General features: G+C 49.4%; 1 long non-coding RNA gene across 3 annotated transcripts; it reads right to left on the bottom strand.

Moving 5' to 3' along the window:
- Positions 1-260: 260 nt before the first annotated feature.
- LOC107512216 lies at positions 261-11,146 on the bottom strand. Of its 3 annotated transcripts, none has more exons than XR_004954628.1 (3): positions 10,956-11,146; positions 7,604-7,944; positions 261-2,034 (listed from the first exon to the last, which is right to left on the bottom strand). It is a non-coding gene; the product is annotated as an uncharacterized LOC107512216 (long non-coding RNA). The 3 variants fall into 3 exon arrangements; XR_004954627.1 differs by lacking the exon at positions 10,956-11,146 and adding an exon at positions 8,481-8,794; XR_004954629.1 differs by lacking the exons at positions 261-2,034; positions 10,956-11,146 and adding exons at positions 4,793-5,883; positions 8,481-8,794.
- Positions 11,147-16,857: the final 5,711 nt, after the last annotated feature.

Here is a 16,857-nt window from a genome sequence, read left to right as displayed (position 1 = left end):
ATTCAAGTACATATAGGATGGGAAAGACCTTTGCTATGAGCTACTCCAATCTCTAAGAGTCACCACAGTGACATGAGAAAGGGCAGACTCCGTGTCTGGAATTACTACGAGATGGTTGAATTGCATGTCATTGTCTCAACTGTGCGAGGTAAGTAATATCATCCCCATTTTACAAACGAGAAAGCAGAATCAGTGAGCATAAGAAACTTACCAGGGTGTTAGTTTGCTAGGGCCGCCGTCACAGAGTGCCACAAACTGGGTGCCGAAACAGTAGTTTATTGCCTCACAGTTCTGGAGGCTCGAAGTCCTAAATCAAGGTGTCAGGGGCTATGAGGGAGAGTCTGTTCCATCCATGCCTCTCTCGTAGCTTCTGGTGTTTGCCAACAATCTTTGGAATTACTTGGCTTGTAGATACCTCACCCCAACCTCTCCCTTTATCATCACATGGCATTCTAATTGTGCGTCTGTGTCCAGATTTCCCCTTTTATAAGGATACCAGTGATATTGGATTAGGGCCCACTCTAATGACCTCATTTTAACTTGGTCACCTCTATAAAATCTTATTTCCAAATAAGGCCACATTCTGAGGTACCGGTGTTAGGACTTCAGCGTATTTCTCGGTTGCACTCTTTGGGACTATAACAGTTCAGTCCATAACACGAAGATCTTACATCTGGTAAACGGAGACTATATTCAAAACTTGGAAAATTTGACACCAGCTCTTAACCAAAACCCTATTTTGCCTCTTATCGGCCTCTTCCTGGTCCCCGGCTCTCTCCTGTAGGACATGCCTACGAAGTGGAGACCAGCGACTATAGAGGACGTAACCCACCTGCCATTTCTGAAGATTCTCTAAGTATAGTCAGCCCTTTGTTCAACCAACCACAGAACGAAAACCGCAATTGCCGTAGAACCTTTGAAGGTGTAGAACTTTTGGATGAGGGCCAAATAAGGAGTTTGAGCGTCTGCAGATTTTGGTATCCATGGCGGTGCTGGAATCAATCCCCTGAGGATACTGAGAGACCACACTATATATATTTTCTGAGCTTCCCCCTGGAGAGACACACTAGTGGCGCAAGTCCCTCTGCCATGCTGACACTGATGGCCGTTTGCTCTCCTAAAGGAATGCTCCATGTCCTCTGACCACTTTTGCAGGAACCATAAGCTCCTACGCCAGCGCACAGCAGACCCAAACAACCTTTCCCCTGGAGGAGAGAAAGGGCACCGCTGTCTTCGTGCCGATGAGCGTGAGACACCTCATTTCCTGCAGTTGACAGTGGCATCCTACACTTGTCATTCTGTGTGCGAGTGGGGAAGCCTGCAGACGCCACGGAGACACGGGAGGAGGTGCAGGGGGAAGGAAGGTAGGCAAAGCGCTCAACAGTCCATCACAAACTGAGTACCTGCGCCTCCATGCTTTTTTTTTTTTTTTTCATTTATGAAACACTGTTCGTCAGCTGTAAGTTAGTTGGCCTTTGTCTTGGTTCTCTCGCCAGGACATGGTCCACTCTGAACAGGAGTGTGTCAAAGGGATTCGGTTCATCCTTTCTTGGGGTCTCGATGACACCACACCGTGGGTGAGGCCATGGCTGAAAAAAGCCGACCTACCGAGGGTCTTGTGGTAGCACGGCGTGTCCAGACCGCTTTCAAAACGGACCTGCTGCCCAGCTGTGGCGATTGTGTCAACTGCAGAGAACACTTCACCCACCCCAGGTCAGGCCTCCTCCAGGGACTCTAGAGGTCAGGTGTCAAGGCCCTGAGTTTCAGCGTAATGCGGGTCAGTTCTACAGGGCTTTTTTTAGCTCCAGAATTCCGGTGAGGTCAGCCGAAGTTGTCTTTGGGTTTAAATCACAGCTGGACTTTCACAGTCCCCTCCAGCCTCCCTTCTTCCTCAGACGTTGTCTACAGAGTGCTGTCTCATACACCTCCCGCACTCTAAACTCCATCGTCTCAGAGTCGCTTCTCAGGAACCCACCTGGGACTGGCGTCTGCATCTGCGTCTGCGGAGACTCAAGTCAACATGTGGTCCTGAAACTGAGAAAAGAAGTTGCTGAGAAGCCACGCGTTCCTTCGGTCTGGGGGATGGGCCCCTAATTCCCCCAGGCCTGGCCAGGATGTTCGGAGGCCTGCCCAGACTCCCTTCTGTTTGGCACCATCTGAATTTGCTGACCAATGTCCTTCTCCCTCCTGTCCATGAAGATTTATTGAGAATCTACTGTGTGCCAAGTACTGTTCTAGACGCTAGAACTACAGCGGTGAAAAAATTCAGAAAAATCCTTATGCTTATGAAGCTTACATTCCAGAGGGGGGGACAGACAATTACCTGATAAATCAGTAAGATGATATCACTTAGTGATGACACTTTGGGGAGGAAGAAAGCGGGGAGCAAGAAGCTTTGGGAAGAGGATGGAGGCGATAAAGTGAGCGGGGGAAAACGGACTGAAAAGTTGGTATTTGAGCAAAACCTGCAAAGGTAAGGGGCTGAGCCATGAAGCTAGTTGGAGAACAGCCTTTCAGAGAGGAGGAGCAGCAAGTGCAAAAGCCCTGAGGCAGGAGCTTGCAGCGTGTGTCCAACAACAGCGAGGAGGCCGCGGGACCTGGAGCGGAGCAGAGAGCAGTAAGAAGGAAAATCAGAGATCACGGAGGGTGGGGGGCTACAGGGTCGCAGGTGTGAACAGCCTCTGAGGCCACTCTAAGGACTCTGGCTTTGAGTCTCAGTGAGGCGGGAGCCACCAGAGGGCTCTGAGCAGAGGAGAGACATGGTCAGAGGGAATATTTTAAAGGATTGCTCCAGCTGCTGAAAGCCGGCGACCACTTAGATTGTTTCAGTGAATCCAGGTGGGAGATGGTGGTGGCTCAGGGAGGGGCTACGGCAGAAGAGGTCGGATTCTGGAGATATTTGGAAGGTAGGGCTCATGGGAGAGCCAGCTGGTTGGTTGGCAGGATCATGAACGTGGGTGCAGCCAGCAGCATTTCTCAATGCCACGAACACCATGGCTTTGGATCCAGACATGCCTGGGTCCAGACCCCGACTCATCCGTACTAGCTGCCCATCTTGAGTAGTTTACATCAACTCTCCTAGTCTCTGTTTCTTCATCTATAAACTGGAGATAACAATCCTTATGTCATGGGATTATTGTGAAGATTAAATGAGATAATGTAGAAGAAGGACCGACACAGGGTAATTGTGAGTCCACAGAGCGGAGCCCTGTGGAGTGGGGTAGGGCAGAATCTGAGGGCGGGAGAGTCTTGGGCAAAGCTGGGGGCAGCCAAGACAATCCGAGAGCACTGGGGTGTGGAGAAAACAAGGACCCTGGGCACACGCTTGCCTTCCCAAACCAGGCTGGGATAGGATGGCCTTAGAGAAAAGATGGCCAGAGGGAATTCCTTGGATGAAGGTGGAGCCATGGAAAATGGGAACACCCTCAAATTCTGGAGAGGATGAGGTCATCCCAGCTGAAGCCAATCAAAGCTCTCCCTTGGGCAGGCAAAAAGGGTTTTATGAGGCCAAATATTCAGAGACATCTAGCAGCTGCCAAGAAGGGAAGCCAGGCTAGCCAGGCCCCAGGCCAGGAGCCCGGGGGCCCCACCCTGGCTGGAAAAAGAGACTGGGGGCCAGTGGGGGGCAGCTCGGAGCTGAAAGAGGGGGGCTGTCTGATGGTCTGGTGGTGATGGGGCATGCTCTGGAAAAACCGGTTAGGTCCTGCTCAGAGGCAGCCAGCGGAGCTCCCTGCACCAGGGCTCTGTGCCTGCTTTTCTCCCCTAAGAAAGACAAAAAGCAGGATTAGCATTCCTTCCATCAGAGATGGTCTGCTGATTTATACATATGTTTTTCTCCCAATAAACCAGAAGTTTAAACTGAGGTTTTTGCACTTCCCTCTTAATTAGAGCCTTGGCAATGGGCACATGTGAGTTCAAACCCCGGAGCTGCCATTGACCTAGGCAGTATGCTTGACCTGAGTCTTGTAAAATGGGGGTCACAGTAAAGCGCAGGTGTCCGCTCCCCTCCCCCACCCCCGGGTGCCGGGAGAATGAAAGGAGACACAATGAAATCGAAGGTGCATGCGCAGGCCTCTCCTGCGTCATGAGAGTCACGGCGGCCAGAGGGGAGAGCTGGGGCCTGGAATCTCGCGGAGCAGACCGTATCCTCAGGGAAGAGCAGACCGTATCCTCAGGGACGCTGGAGCCGCAGCCCCGGTCCCTGGTGGAGATGTGGTCCTAATTCAGTGACTCCTGGTTCGGAACCCCTCCCTCACCTTCTGTTCCCACTTCTCCGAGGCCCTATAGAAATGGCACAGAGCACTTAGGAGAGGAGGCATCACTTCCCAGTCTCCTTTGGGGGCAGAAATCATCCGAATCCAGGGTGGTGCGGAGGCACCGACCACTGACGTCAGCCGGGAGCTGTGGCGGGCTGGGAGCTTTTCTGGTAACCTCTCCCTCCACGCGTCCTCCGGGAAGGACACGGCCAGGAGTCAGGCCCCGGGCCAAGTGGCGCAGCTGCTCTGTGCCTGCCTGGCCTGGGGAGGTTTCCGGTTTGCCCACCCAGGCAGTCACAGTCCTGGAGCTGTGGGGGCAGGGGTGACTGGCTGGCCATTCCCTTCAGGGTCACACCTTCTCCAAGAAGCCAGACCAGTCCGCCCAACTGCAGATTCCTTGAGCCTCCTTCTGTGGGCAGGAATGGAAAAGGGAGTACCTCTCCTCCCCTTCCCATCGTCCCCTCCTGACCCTTGCCCTGACTTCCCACCCCTCGCCCCACCCCCACCTCCATCCTCCACGACATTCCAGTCACACCACAAGCTTTGAAAAGCTTTAGTTTATGGGTATGAAAACAGACACAAGCAACTTGCCCAAGGTCACACATGTAGTCTGCGGTGGCAGCCAAGCCTTGTAACTTTAAAGCTGAGCTCTTTGTCACCCTGGTACAGTTCTCGCCCGTCATTCATTCCTCTAGCTCTGCCAGGGATGAGAGGCCTATGGCCGAGCATGCTAGGGAAGTACTCCCTGTTCACCTCCACTGCTTGGAGAGCCTCAAAGCATGTTGGCAAATTAAAGGCTCTGAAAAATCCTGCAGCGAGTAAATTTGTCTGTCTCTTACCCAATGTTTCCCAAACTTATTTGCACTTAGGATCCCCATTCTTTTTTTTTTTTTTTTTTTAAATGGGACACTGTTACTGGCCCAAAGATCATGCCAAACAAGATAATGTTACCTGTGTTGTTCAGACAGTGTCTGGCACATGTCAAGAGTTCAATAAATACTAATTGGATAAAACTAACAGTTTCCCCCATTTTGAGTCATCCTAGCCCATTTTCCAATATTTCTTTCTCTGAAGAATACCTCGGCCATGGAGGATACCCCAGACCCACTTCCGGCGTCACCCCTGGGTGGTCTTCTTCGCTGTGCTAGTTACATGGGAAGAAAATTCGATTCAGGCAGCTCCTGAGGCCCCTGCTAGTCCAGCCCCGAGGTCTCTCATCTAAGGATGAAGGGAAAGTTCTGAGATAGTTCTGTTCAGTTTTGGCCACAGGAAGACGAGCGTGGCAGAGGCTGTGGAAACCTCCCCACCCCTGGCTCTCTTCCAGCCCTCTAAGCCCTCGATGTAGGACAGTGCAGACCATGAAGCATCCCTCCGCCCCTGCCAGCTCTCACGTCTTAGCTTCACCTTCCTCAGACCCTCTCCATCACCCCCTCACGCCTTCGCTCTGCTTTTATACACCCGCCTATCAGCTCTTACGTCCTACCCTCCCAGACCTACCGCGAACGCCATGCCGGGTCGGAATCAGAGGTCCCTCACTCACTCACATGAAGTGAACACACAGCAGAGCCAGGCCCCGATGCCAGCCAGTCAGGTGTAAGTGCTATAGAATAGCACTTACGGCCTCTGCCTGCAAATGCAGCCGGGGCTGGGAATCACAGACCCTCACCCACACCCATCGCCCTTTCTCCCATCTTTCGGCGGCACCCCCTTGGCGAGCCTCCCACCCGGTGCGGAGACCAGTGTGCCTCCTCCTCCCCTCTCCCGGAGCAGTGCTGGAGGAATGCTGCCACCCAGGCCTGCTGTCACTACAAACTCGGACTCTCGACTCGGCTCCATGTTGTCCTCTTGGGCCATCATCACCTGCCCCGTGTTCCCCTCTGATCCCAGGCCTTATGCTTTAGGTCCTTGTCTCTTACTACGGGGGGGGGGGGGGGTGGGGGTGAGGGGAGGGAATGTTGAGACCACTGAGACCAAATGGGCTCCATCAAATTCTTTCTCCCTAGTGATTCCCCTACTACCATACCTACCGCTTTCCTGTTATTTAAAATCAGGCCAAAATCCAGGTCAAATCCCTCAGCCTGAGAAGTCAGGTGTCAGGGTTCAAATCCCATTTATATCATTTCCAGTGTGATCTTGGGCAGATTTGTCAATTTCTTCATAAGCAAAATGGGATAATATTTGCCTTTATCTCATAGAGTTGACAGAAGGATTAAATGAGATAAGCCACACAGAGAGCTTGGCACGGGCCTGGCAGGTAGCAAAGCTAACAGACTAGTTTGCCTTCTCCAAACCCTGTTTCGTATTATGAACCTCTCCCTGCTTCTAACCTATTCCTCTCATGCTATAAAGATACACAAGTCCTTCCTGTCCTAAAATATTTCTTCTTGATTCATATGTTCCCAAATTTCTCCTGTCCTTTCTCATCCAAACCCCTCAGAAGCATTCTTTATCAGCTTTGTCCTTCCTTATTTTCTTTCATTCCTCAATCCACTGTGATGTGGCTTCTGGCCCTACCAGAGTTCTGACATTCGTCAGGGTCACCGAGGACCCGGCCAAGACCAGCTGGCACTTGACTGGTCCTTGACTTCTGCCTGCTGCACTTGACTCTGGTGATCGTTTCTTCCTTTGTGAAACCAAGGATGGCTTGGCTTTCTGCCTCCTTATCACTCACTTGAGTCTCCTTGTACTCCCCTCCCCCACTTTCCTCCTCTGTCTCCACACAGAGTCCTCACCCTCTGCTGGCCCAAAAGGCTAGTGTTTCTCTGAGTTTGTCCTTAGCTTCTGGGTCTCCTCTGCCCTCACACTCCTTCCAAGGGACCTTAGCAGCAATCATGGCTTGCACTTCTACTTGATTAATGCCTGATATTAACTGAAATGTGTGCCCGCCCCCCTGCCAAATTCGTATGTTGAGGCACTAACCCCCAATGTGACTGTATTTGGAGATAAGGCCTTTAGGAGGTAATTAAGGTTAAATGAGTTCATAAGGGCAGGGCCCTAATCTGATAGGACTAATGTCCTTGTAAGAAGAATAGACAACAGAAACCTCTCTCTCTTTCTGGGCTCATACAAAGAAAGGGTTATGTAAATATACAGCAAGAAGGTGACATCTGTGAGCCAGGAAGAGAGATATTACTGGAAATCAACTCTGCCAACACCTTGATCTTGGACTTTAGACTCTACAACTGTAAGAAAATAACTTTCTGTCATTTAAGTCACAGAGTCTGTGGCATCTTGTTATGGCAGACTGAGCTGACTAATACAATATACGAGTATCAGTTAGTGTTTTCTGCATAACAAACCATTCCTAAACTTAGTGGCTGAAAATAACAACCGTTTATTTAGCTTACCTTTCCACAAGTCGGCATTGTGGTCCAGGCTGAGCTAGGTGGTTCATTGGTCTTGGCCAGATTCACTCATGTGTCTGTGGTCAGCTGCTGGTTTGGCTGGTCACTGATTGGTCACGGTGGCCTCAGCTGAGATCGCTCGTCTCTGCTCCATGTAGTCTCCCAACCTCCCGCAGGCGGGCCCAGGCTTGTTTTCATGGCAATGTAGCAAGATTTAGAGAAAGCAAGCAGAGTGGTAGTTGGGAAGAAAAAGCCTCAAATTAGAGGCAGAGATCTGGTTTTTCTAGTCACATCTGGAATCTTGGTAGCTGACTTCTCGATATCAGGACACCTTGGGCAGTGAACTAGGAATATAGAAAAATAGCTAAGTAGGTTAACTCTGGACAAGTGCTTAATATTTTAAGGTATAGTTGGCAGGATTCAATAGCTGTAGAGTGAGGAAGGATGAGAAAAAGAGGCCTCCTGCTGGGTAGATAGTTTGGTCGACTAGGTGGGGGTGGAGATAATTTGCTGAGCACTTATTACATGCTGCATACTGTTCTAAGCTCTTTGCACACACAGACACTGAGGTGCTTGAGAAAATGTGTCCGGAGCCAGACTTGCTGAATTTGAATCCTACTTTTGCCACTGACCCAGAGAAAGTTACTTAATCTTTCTGCGAACTTCCTCATCTGTTAAAGAGGCACAACAATGGCACTCACCTCAGCAAAGATTAAATGACATAATACACGTGAGCTACATGGAAGTGGCTCATATGGTTCTTGAGAAATATCTGCCATTTTCATTATTGTCTCATCTAATCTTCGAAACCAACTCATGAGGTAGGTTATTTCTACTTTACAGATGAGGACACTGAGGCTGGGAGAGGTTACATAATTACCCTAACGTGCCCGGCTTTGGACCCGGGCGGGCGTAACTCCAGCACCTGTGCTCTTCACGGGCACTTCCTGCGCACTCCCCCGTTCGCCTCTCGCCGACAGGAAGAGAACATGCTTGGGGTTAAGACCTGAGTTTGGTTTCAGATGTAGATGTGCAGTTGCCTCTAGGACGTCCAGGTAGAGACCTGCGGTTGGCAGTTGGGTTTGTACATGAAGCATAGAAATTGAGGCATTGCAGACAAGTGGGGACTGAGTCTTGGGTGGATAAGAACACACGGGGAGATGGTGTCGCATGACAGCAGAGGGGGCCTGTGAAGTGTCCAAGGAGAAGATGGAGGGAGAAGACTCCATGGAGGAGTCTGCGGATGAGCAGCCGAGAAGGGAGAGGGAGGTTTGCGGGGAGGGAGGGAGGGTGGGAGGGAGACCATACATCTCCTGGGGGAGTCTTGGTTTGTGACAGCCTGGCATAATGATTAATTAGAGCCTCGGTTCGCTTTAAACCGTGGCCCAGTTTAAAAGATAAATTGTCTGCTCACCCTCCTTAGAGGGTCAAGGAGGAGAAAGTATCGAGGAGAAGTGTGAAAGGCCACGGAAAGGACAGGGTGTAACGTTGGAAGGTGGTCCACTGGAACTGGGTGTGGCAAACCAATGACTTTGGAGAGAGGTGTCTGAGGGAAAGGGTAGAAAACAGCCACGCTGAAATCTGAGTAAGAGATAAGTAGGGATAACAGATGTGCCCGTCTTTCCAGAAGCCTAGCTGAGAAGGGAAGAAAGAGACAGAGGGGCAGCCACAGGGAGCAGGAGAGAAGGACGCCCCCTCCCAGTGCCCCGCAATATGGAAGGAGCAAGTGCAGACCCTACAGGGAGGAAGCCACTGGAAAGGAAATTGCTAGGCAATCCAAGAGGAAACAGGAAAATACATGGAGAGAAAAAATAACCTGGAGAAGAGTCGGTGGAGAAAAGGGGGAATAGTAAATGGAGTGAAATAGGTAGGACAACCACAGACAGAGGCCGGGGGTGGGGGGATGGGATTTTGAATGACTGAGGACAACCAAAATGGCCCTGATAAGAGAGATTCCCAGATCTCTTCATTCCCAGGGCACGGGCGACGTGGCCCAGAGGCAGACCGAGTTGCTTGCACAAGGGGCAGCCACGTGTGACCCCGCCACAATTCCATCCCGACTCCCTTCTGCTGCCGGTCCCGCCACGGCAGCTCGCGTCTCCGCCCGCGCTTTCCCCCGGCAGCGCGGCCCGCTCTCTGCCCCGCCGTCCCAGCTGCGTAGCGGGTCCCTCCACCGACGGCCCCACGGCGCCTCAGCGACCGCGTTCTGTTCATTTATTCAAAAATGGTCTTGCAGCCCCTGTTGTGTGCCAGGAATGCTGTACCCGGCTCAGAGGAGATAGATGGATAATCGACAGCAAGCAGACATGGCCTTGCCCTTGTTGGAAAGAGAGGTAAGTCGTATAAGCAACAACTTGGTCACAATAACATGTGAGGACACCACACTGCTGGCATCCCACCTTCAACACTCAGAGTAACGTCGTCATCAGCCGGCAGGCAGAGCCAGCCAGGATCCTGGGTCCTCCTCACCCCTCCTTCTCGCTCATGCCTGCACGTCCATTGACTCTCTGTGCTAATTTGTCACTTTCTTTCCTTTCTCTGCAACCTTTGCCTGGGTTCCTAGTCTGCTACCTCCAGGCTCTACTTCCAAACCCTTCCCCATGTTGCTGCCTGCATTTTCTTTTCTAAATTACAGATATAATCATGGTATTCTCAAAATTAAGAATTTCACTAGAAAGAGCTACAGGAGCTGCAAAGAGAAATAGTCAGAAATTCATTGGAGGTAGAATTTAATTCGAGACTTGCTCCATGAAAGAATAAATAGATGTGAACACACATACAGGATGTAAAAGAACCAAATAACAAATAGCAAGATTGAACTAAGTTATATATATTTTCTCTGTTTTATATGTATATATATTGATAATACAAGTGCTTGTGGAAAATTCACCAAAATTGACCATAATTTAGGTCACAAAGAAAAACTTCATAGATTCCAAAAGCAGACAGAATATAGGCAATCTTCTGATTGCAATACAATAAAATTAGAGTTTAATAACCACCAGAAGATAAGTCACTATCACCTGGAAATATTTTTTTAAATTATATCTAAACAACTTGAATTAAAGAGGAAACCCAAAATGGAAGACTGCCTAGAAAATTATAACAACCTCTTTTGAAACATCGAAAATGAATAAATAAAACCTTTATCAGGGCTCTCTTTTCCTTATCACGGGTTGGAAACAGCCCCTATAGTTTGTACCCCATGACTCTTTGTCCACAATTTCTCCTGCTCCCATATTATTTTGTCTCCGGCCACTGACTTTCTCAACAGTTCTAGAAGCTGCAGCTTTTTTACCCCTCCACATCTGTGCACCTTGACTCCCTTTGCCCGAAATGTCTTTTCCCTTCTTACCTGCCTAGGAAACTCTCGTTTATCCTTTAGGACTCGACCCTACTCTCCCCTCCTTGGTGACGCCACACACAGGATTGTCCATCCCTTCCCCGTATCCCCAGAGGCCTTGGCACCGTCTTCTGGAGAAGACAGTGAGTGAGGGAAAAGACAGCCTCCTCAGAAGGCCTCAGCCACTGCTCGGGCCAGCAATGTCAACACCATGTCACTAACACCCAACGCCCGTGTCTCTTTCACTTTCCCCTCTCTTGGCAGCTGGCTGCATTTCTATGAACTCTTTTGCTCTAGGTCAGTTAATATTGCTGAATAAAACAAAACAAAAAACAAAATTATATTAATTCTGCACACTAACAGATTTGTCTGTCCTTAGGTGACCCTCTGCCCTTTAGGCTGGCTAGTGAATATTCTCTTGTTGAGTGCCTCACACAGCAGGTCCCAGAATGAGTCCCAAAGATTACTGGTGTCCTTTGAGATGTAAATGGATTTTTATTTACTTATTTTTGAACTTTTGTTTTGCTTTTGAAGAAGGTAAGGGGTTTAGAAGGGGTTCCCAAATAAATTTGGGAAATGCTAGGTTGGAAAAAAAAGTTAAACTGGTCTCATGTTGAACAGCTTATCAGAACTTTTAATTCACTGATGAACATTATGAAGCACCGAATAACATGTAAATTTCTCCCAAGTATTTGAACAGGGAACGCCTTTGTCGACCATGCCCTTCCACATCTTGAAGAATGGTAACTTTTCTTGGAACGGTGGGAAGTGCTACACTTCTTTTCCTCCCCTTAGGCAGGTGACCTGATGGCCTCTTTTGCGGGGGAAGCTGAGATCACGAAGCAGAGACCAGGAGAGCCTGCTCCCTGACCCAGCTTCCTCCCCCAAACTCCCTGCTCCTTCTCAGTTTCTCTTCTTTTAAGTAGAACTCGGAAACTCATTCTTCCCTTGTATTCTTGATGCTGTATATTTCCTTGCTCCATTCATCTTATTTATCTCTTCCTCTTTCCCAGTACCTCTCCCTTTTTTCAGTCACACTTGTTTTAGGGTGGACCCCCCCATAAGAGACCTTGAGAAGCGAGGGACACAGGTAGGTGAAGGGGGTGGGGTGGAAGGGAGTAGCACAGGGAAGAGAAAGTCGCCAAGCACAGCAGTAAGTCAGGTACTGCAGTCAGCACTGGAGCTGAATCCTGCAGAGCAAACTGGAAAACATTGCAAAACACATTCCAGCAAAGGGATGAGGGAGCTGGGATGCTCACATCCCACACCTGCAGAGGATGGGGGTTGTTAATTCCCAGGCCTTCATGTGCTCCCCAAAGTGGGTCCTCACACCCTTAAGCCAATCGTTCTCAACTCGAGGTGATTTTGCCCCTCATGGGACACTTGGCAATGTCTGGAGACATTTTTGGTTGTCACGGCTGGGTGGGTGGAGGATGCTCCTAGCATCTAATGAGTAGAAGCCAGAGATGCTGCTGAAGCTCCTACAACACACAGATAGCCACCCTTTCCCCTTCCCCGACCTCAAGCCCAACACAACTCTCTGTCCCAAAATGTCAATGGGGCAGAGGTTGAGAAACCCTCACCTTTAATAAGAACACAGGTACTGGCCATGACAAACAGTACGGGGAGCCATGAGAATATGGGCAGCTCTGCTGCGGTGCTCAAGGTGGTACCGTCTAACGTTAACAAACCTGCCACTCCGTCTATATTGACTGAATGTTTGTGTCCCCCGAATTCATATGCTGAAACACATGTGTATTAGGAGATGCGTCTTTGGAAGATGACTGGGGTTAAATGAGGGCATGAGGGAGGAGCCCTTCTGAATGGGATTAGTGCCCTTGTAAGAGTCACAAGAGTGCTTGCTTCCTCTGTTCTCTGCCATGTGAGGATACAAGGAGAAGTCAGGAGTTTGCATCCCCCAAGAGTTCTGGCCCCTATGGTCAGAACTCAACCATGCTGGCACCCTGATCTTGGACTAGCCTCCATAAGTGTGAGAAATAAATATCTGTTGTTTATATGGTACTCTGTTTATATAGCAGCCCACGTGGATTAAGACACCATCCTTCTCTCTCTGCTCTCACATGCCTGAAGTGCACCCACCCCTCTACCTCTGTTTTCAGTACCCAACCTCCTGCTTGCTTCTTATGATCTGGCCTCACTCATCACACCTCTGAAAACCTCTCCCAAGAGACCATTAACGAAGTCATGATTGCCACCTTGACACTTCTTGGAACTTATTTTGCTTCACTTCCCTGCAGTCTTTGAAATTTACCTCCTTGGCTCTGGGAAACCCCACGGCTCTGATTCGGCACCTACCTCTTGGGCTAAATTAAGACTAGTTCCTGGCAGCAAGTCAAAAGATGCCAGCAAATACCTGGAAACTGTGGAACTTAAGCTCATATAAATGCAGGGGATTAAGGTAACTTCAGTGAGTCAGAAGTCAGACAAGTAATCCTAGGAAACCAGATGCCCAGAGGGCAAAGCCGGGAGGTAGGTGTTCCAGAGGCAAACAGCAAGCCAGCGAAGCTCCCAGGAGATGGCTCTGTACAGCGAGGGTCTGGGACCAGGCCAGCGGGAGAATCGCGGAGACCGAGGAAGTAGAAACGAGGCTGGTTCCAGAGTGCTCATGATGTGCTAGACTCTGACCACACGGAGGTTATCCTCCAGGAGGCAAGCCGAACAGAGACAGCAGTGAAGAAAGCAAGGAATACAGTTGTACAACAATGAAAGCTTGTGGTGCCAGGGTGGCAGAGAGGCGGAGTCGGCAACGCAGGAACTCGGCTTTGAACGGAGAACCAGAGTCAGAGTCCAAGATGCAAGGAGAGAAAGACACCAGAAGCAGGGATATTGGGCGCAAAGGCAGAGCCGGAGCCGTGAAACAATCCTTAGGTGTGAGCAGAGGAGAAGTTTGAGGAAGCATTTGGAGTAAGCCGGGCAGGGAGCACGGTGCGGGCAGCTCGCCGCAGGCCTTGAATGCCAAGCCAAGGATCCAGCACGATCCTGTGGGAACTGGCAAATGATTATTAAGCCCAAGAGAAAAATGATAAGATTCGACCTGAGACACTTAAAGGCCTTGCAGTCGTCTGAACAAAGGAAATAAAGGCAAGCGCTAAGGCATCAATCATTTATTTAGTAGATTTTTAAGAAACACTTACTCTGTGTTAGTCACTGTTCTCCAGAATGGAGATACAGAGATGAACAAATAGACAAGATTCTCTGACCTCATGAAGCTGCCGTGTGGGGCAGGGAGGCAGGAAGACAGGCAATAACATACCTATAAATAAATAAATAAGAAAATACCAGAAGGTTTGAAAAAGTTCAGGATGAATAAAGCGGAGTGATGTGATGGAGACCCTGTGAGCCTATGTGAGGCAGGTGGGGGAGGGGAAGCCCTCAGAAGTGATGATGCTTGAACTGAGAACTCTGAAAAGAGTGAGCCTGCCTGTGAATCTTGAGGGACAGGGCCTTCCAGAGAGAGGCGAGAGTTAATACCTAGGCCCTGAGGTGGGAGTTTGGAAAACAAAAAGGCCAGTGAAGGGGGCAGAGGAAACCAAAGGGGAGAGGATAGATGTCCCCGGCTCCTAGGAGTGAGGCGACAGCCCTGGGTGACCGACTGGACACGAGGGGGAACAGAGGGGATTGGTCCAGGATGAATTCTCATGTTCACTCGAGGAACATGGGCACCCCTACCCAGACAGAGACGTCACAAAGAATTGGTTTCGATGGAACACAATGGGTTATGCAGGGAGTTGAACAGTGAGTGGTTAGTCCGCTTGGACAAATGGCATGTCCAAGTCCTAACCCCCCAGACCTTTGAATATGATCTAATTTGCAAGTATGATTAAGTTAAGGATCTTGAGATCACACTGGATTTAGTGTGGGCCCTAAATCTAATGACAGGTATTCTTATGAGAGAAAGGGAGAGGGAGATCGGAGACACAGACACTCAGGGGAGGGGCAGGCCATGTGAAGGTGGAGGCAGGGATTGGAATGCCTGGGGCTACCAGAGCCTGGAAGTCGAAAGCAAGGATTCTCCCCTGGAGCCTTCCAGGGGAGTGTGACCTTGAATTTAGACTTCTGGCCTCCACAGCTGTGAGAGACTAAATTTCTGTTTTGTTTTGTTTTTTTTTTTTTAAGCCACCAATCTGTGATAATTTGTTATGGAAGCCACAGGAAACTAATACAGACTCTCCATGTTGAGTGCAGAAGCTAGCTGGGGGTGTTGACTAGGCAGGTGGATGCATGCAGCACCCCTCAAGAGAGAGGCCAGGTCTGGAGATAAAGCTTTGAAAGCCAGCTCAGCTTACAGATGGCAATTTAAACCAGTGTCATTTTCGAGGGGCAATATGGCCAGCCAGAACACTGCTCCGGTTCTTTCTCAGAAGCACAAAACAAAAAGCTGCCCAGATTCTTTAAAAAACCAAAAAACAAAAAACAGATTTCACTCACTTATATAACCAACTCCACTAAATATATATCAATGAAATGTTATACTCATATCAAAGAATATGTTCGTATGTATTTTAATATCTTCCAATAAATTAAAGAATATTTTGTCAGATTATTTCCTTAAGTCAGGAATGCTTGTGCGTCCTTGCACTTCCTCCAGGGCTGATGTGAAGCCAGCCCTTTTACATCTGACACTACTTAGAACAAAGAGGGAGAAAGGCTGGAGTGGAGGAAGTGCCAGAAACCGTGTTTATTTGTTCTGGTACCGCATAGCATAAATTCCTCCCGATGCCTCTGAATGGGCTGAGGAAGTGTTTCTGCTGCACAACTCATATTTGTACCTTCTCTTTATCACGTCTCTCAAAATGTGTCCACTCACAGATATTGCAAAATGACATTTCTCTTAGCATTTGGCCTCTGGAAACTATAGGGCCTGGGGCAAGAGTACAAATGAAGGTGATATTCTGCATGTCTAAGTATTTTCAAATTACTAAACCCACGAAATGTTAAATAGGATGTATTTTGTCTACCTACCTTGACAAATAACTTCCCAATACCGTAAAAGGCCAAGATCGAGTTCAGAACTCTCAGGCTCCTTGGAGTTCTGCCCGGAATGCGGTGTGTGGGCAAGGCCCCCCCCAGGTCCGTTTCTTCCTACTACCTGCTCAGCACACCCAGAGGGGCCTCTCGGGCTGCAGGCCCACACTAGTGGACAGGGCCAAGCTCCAGCGGCCCCCCACAGAAACAGTGCCACTCTGCCACGCTCAGGCCTGAGCTCGGCAGTGTCCCTTGAGAGGACTGCCCCAGAAAGAGGCCCTGCACAGGCCCCAGGGCCATTGGGGTGGGGAATTCTGAGATCTAGGGGGCAGGCAGGAACTGTGAGTGGGTTTGACACCTTGGCCTTGCAGACCCCTTTATCAGTGAGAGGGGGCACGAGACCCAGGGGGCACAAGACCCAGGGCAGGAGCTCTGTGGTCGGAGTAGATCTAAGGGGGAGGAGGGTGCTGACGTTGACCCTGACAAGAGAGTCAAAGAAGTGGACGGAGACACGGCCATGCCCAATGAGTGGACTTTCTGGCACGCTTTTCAGTTTCAAAAAAAAAATACATTTTTAAGTAATGAAATACTATAGATAGTTCGAGCCCTGATTAATAAACATTATTATAATGCCAATATTTCATTGAGTTTTAGAAGTCAGAGGTCAAGTCCCTAAAAAGTTTGAATATGGTAAAATGAGACTAATGTTAATGGAACAGTATTTGGGGGGCAATGCTTTCCAGAATCTCTTTCCCCATTCCTTTCTTTCTTCCTGCCTCCCTTCCTTCCTCCCTCCCTCCTTTTCACTCACGCTCTTCCTTCCCAAAGCAGGAAGAGCTTAGAGGAAAACCATAGGTTTGGATGGAGTCACCTTGGGGAAACGTAGCTACAGTGCAAAACAAGAAGGCCAGGCAGAATTCAGGAAACA

Source organism: Rousettus aegyptiacus, unplaced genomic scaffold (genome assembly GCF_014176215.1).
Source record: "Rousettus aegyptiacus isolate mRouAeg1 unplaced genomic scaffold, mRouAeg1.p scaffold_m13_p_15, whole genome shotgun sequence".
Classification (NCBI taxonomy): domain Eukaryota; kingdom Metazoa; phylum Chordata; class Mammalia; order Chiroptera; family Pteropodidae; genus Rousettus; species Rousettus aegyptiacus.
The sequence above is the reverse complement of the archived record's forward strand: the minus strand, read 5'-3'. Positions and strand labels throughout refer to the sequence as shown.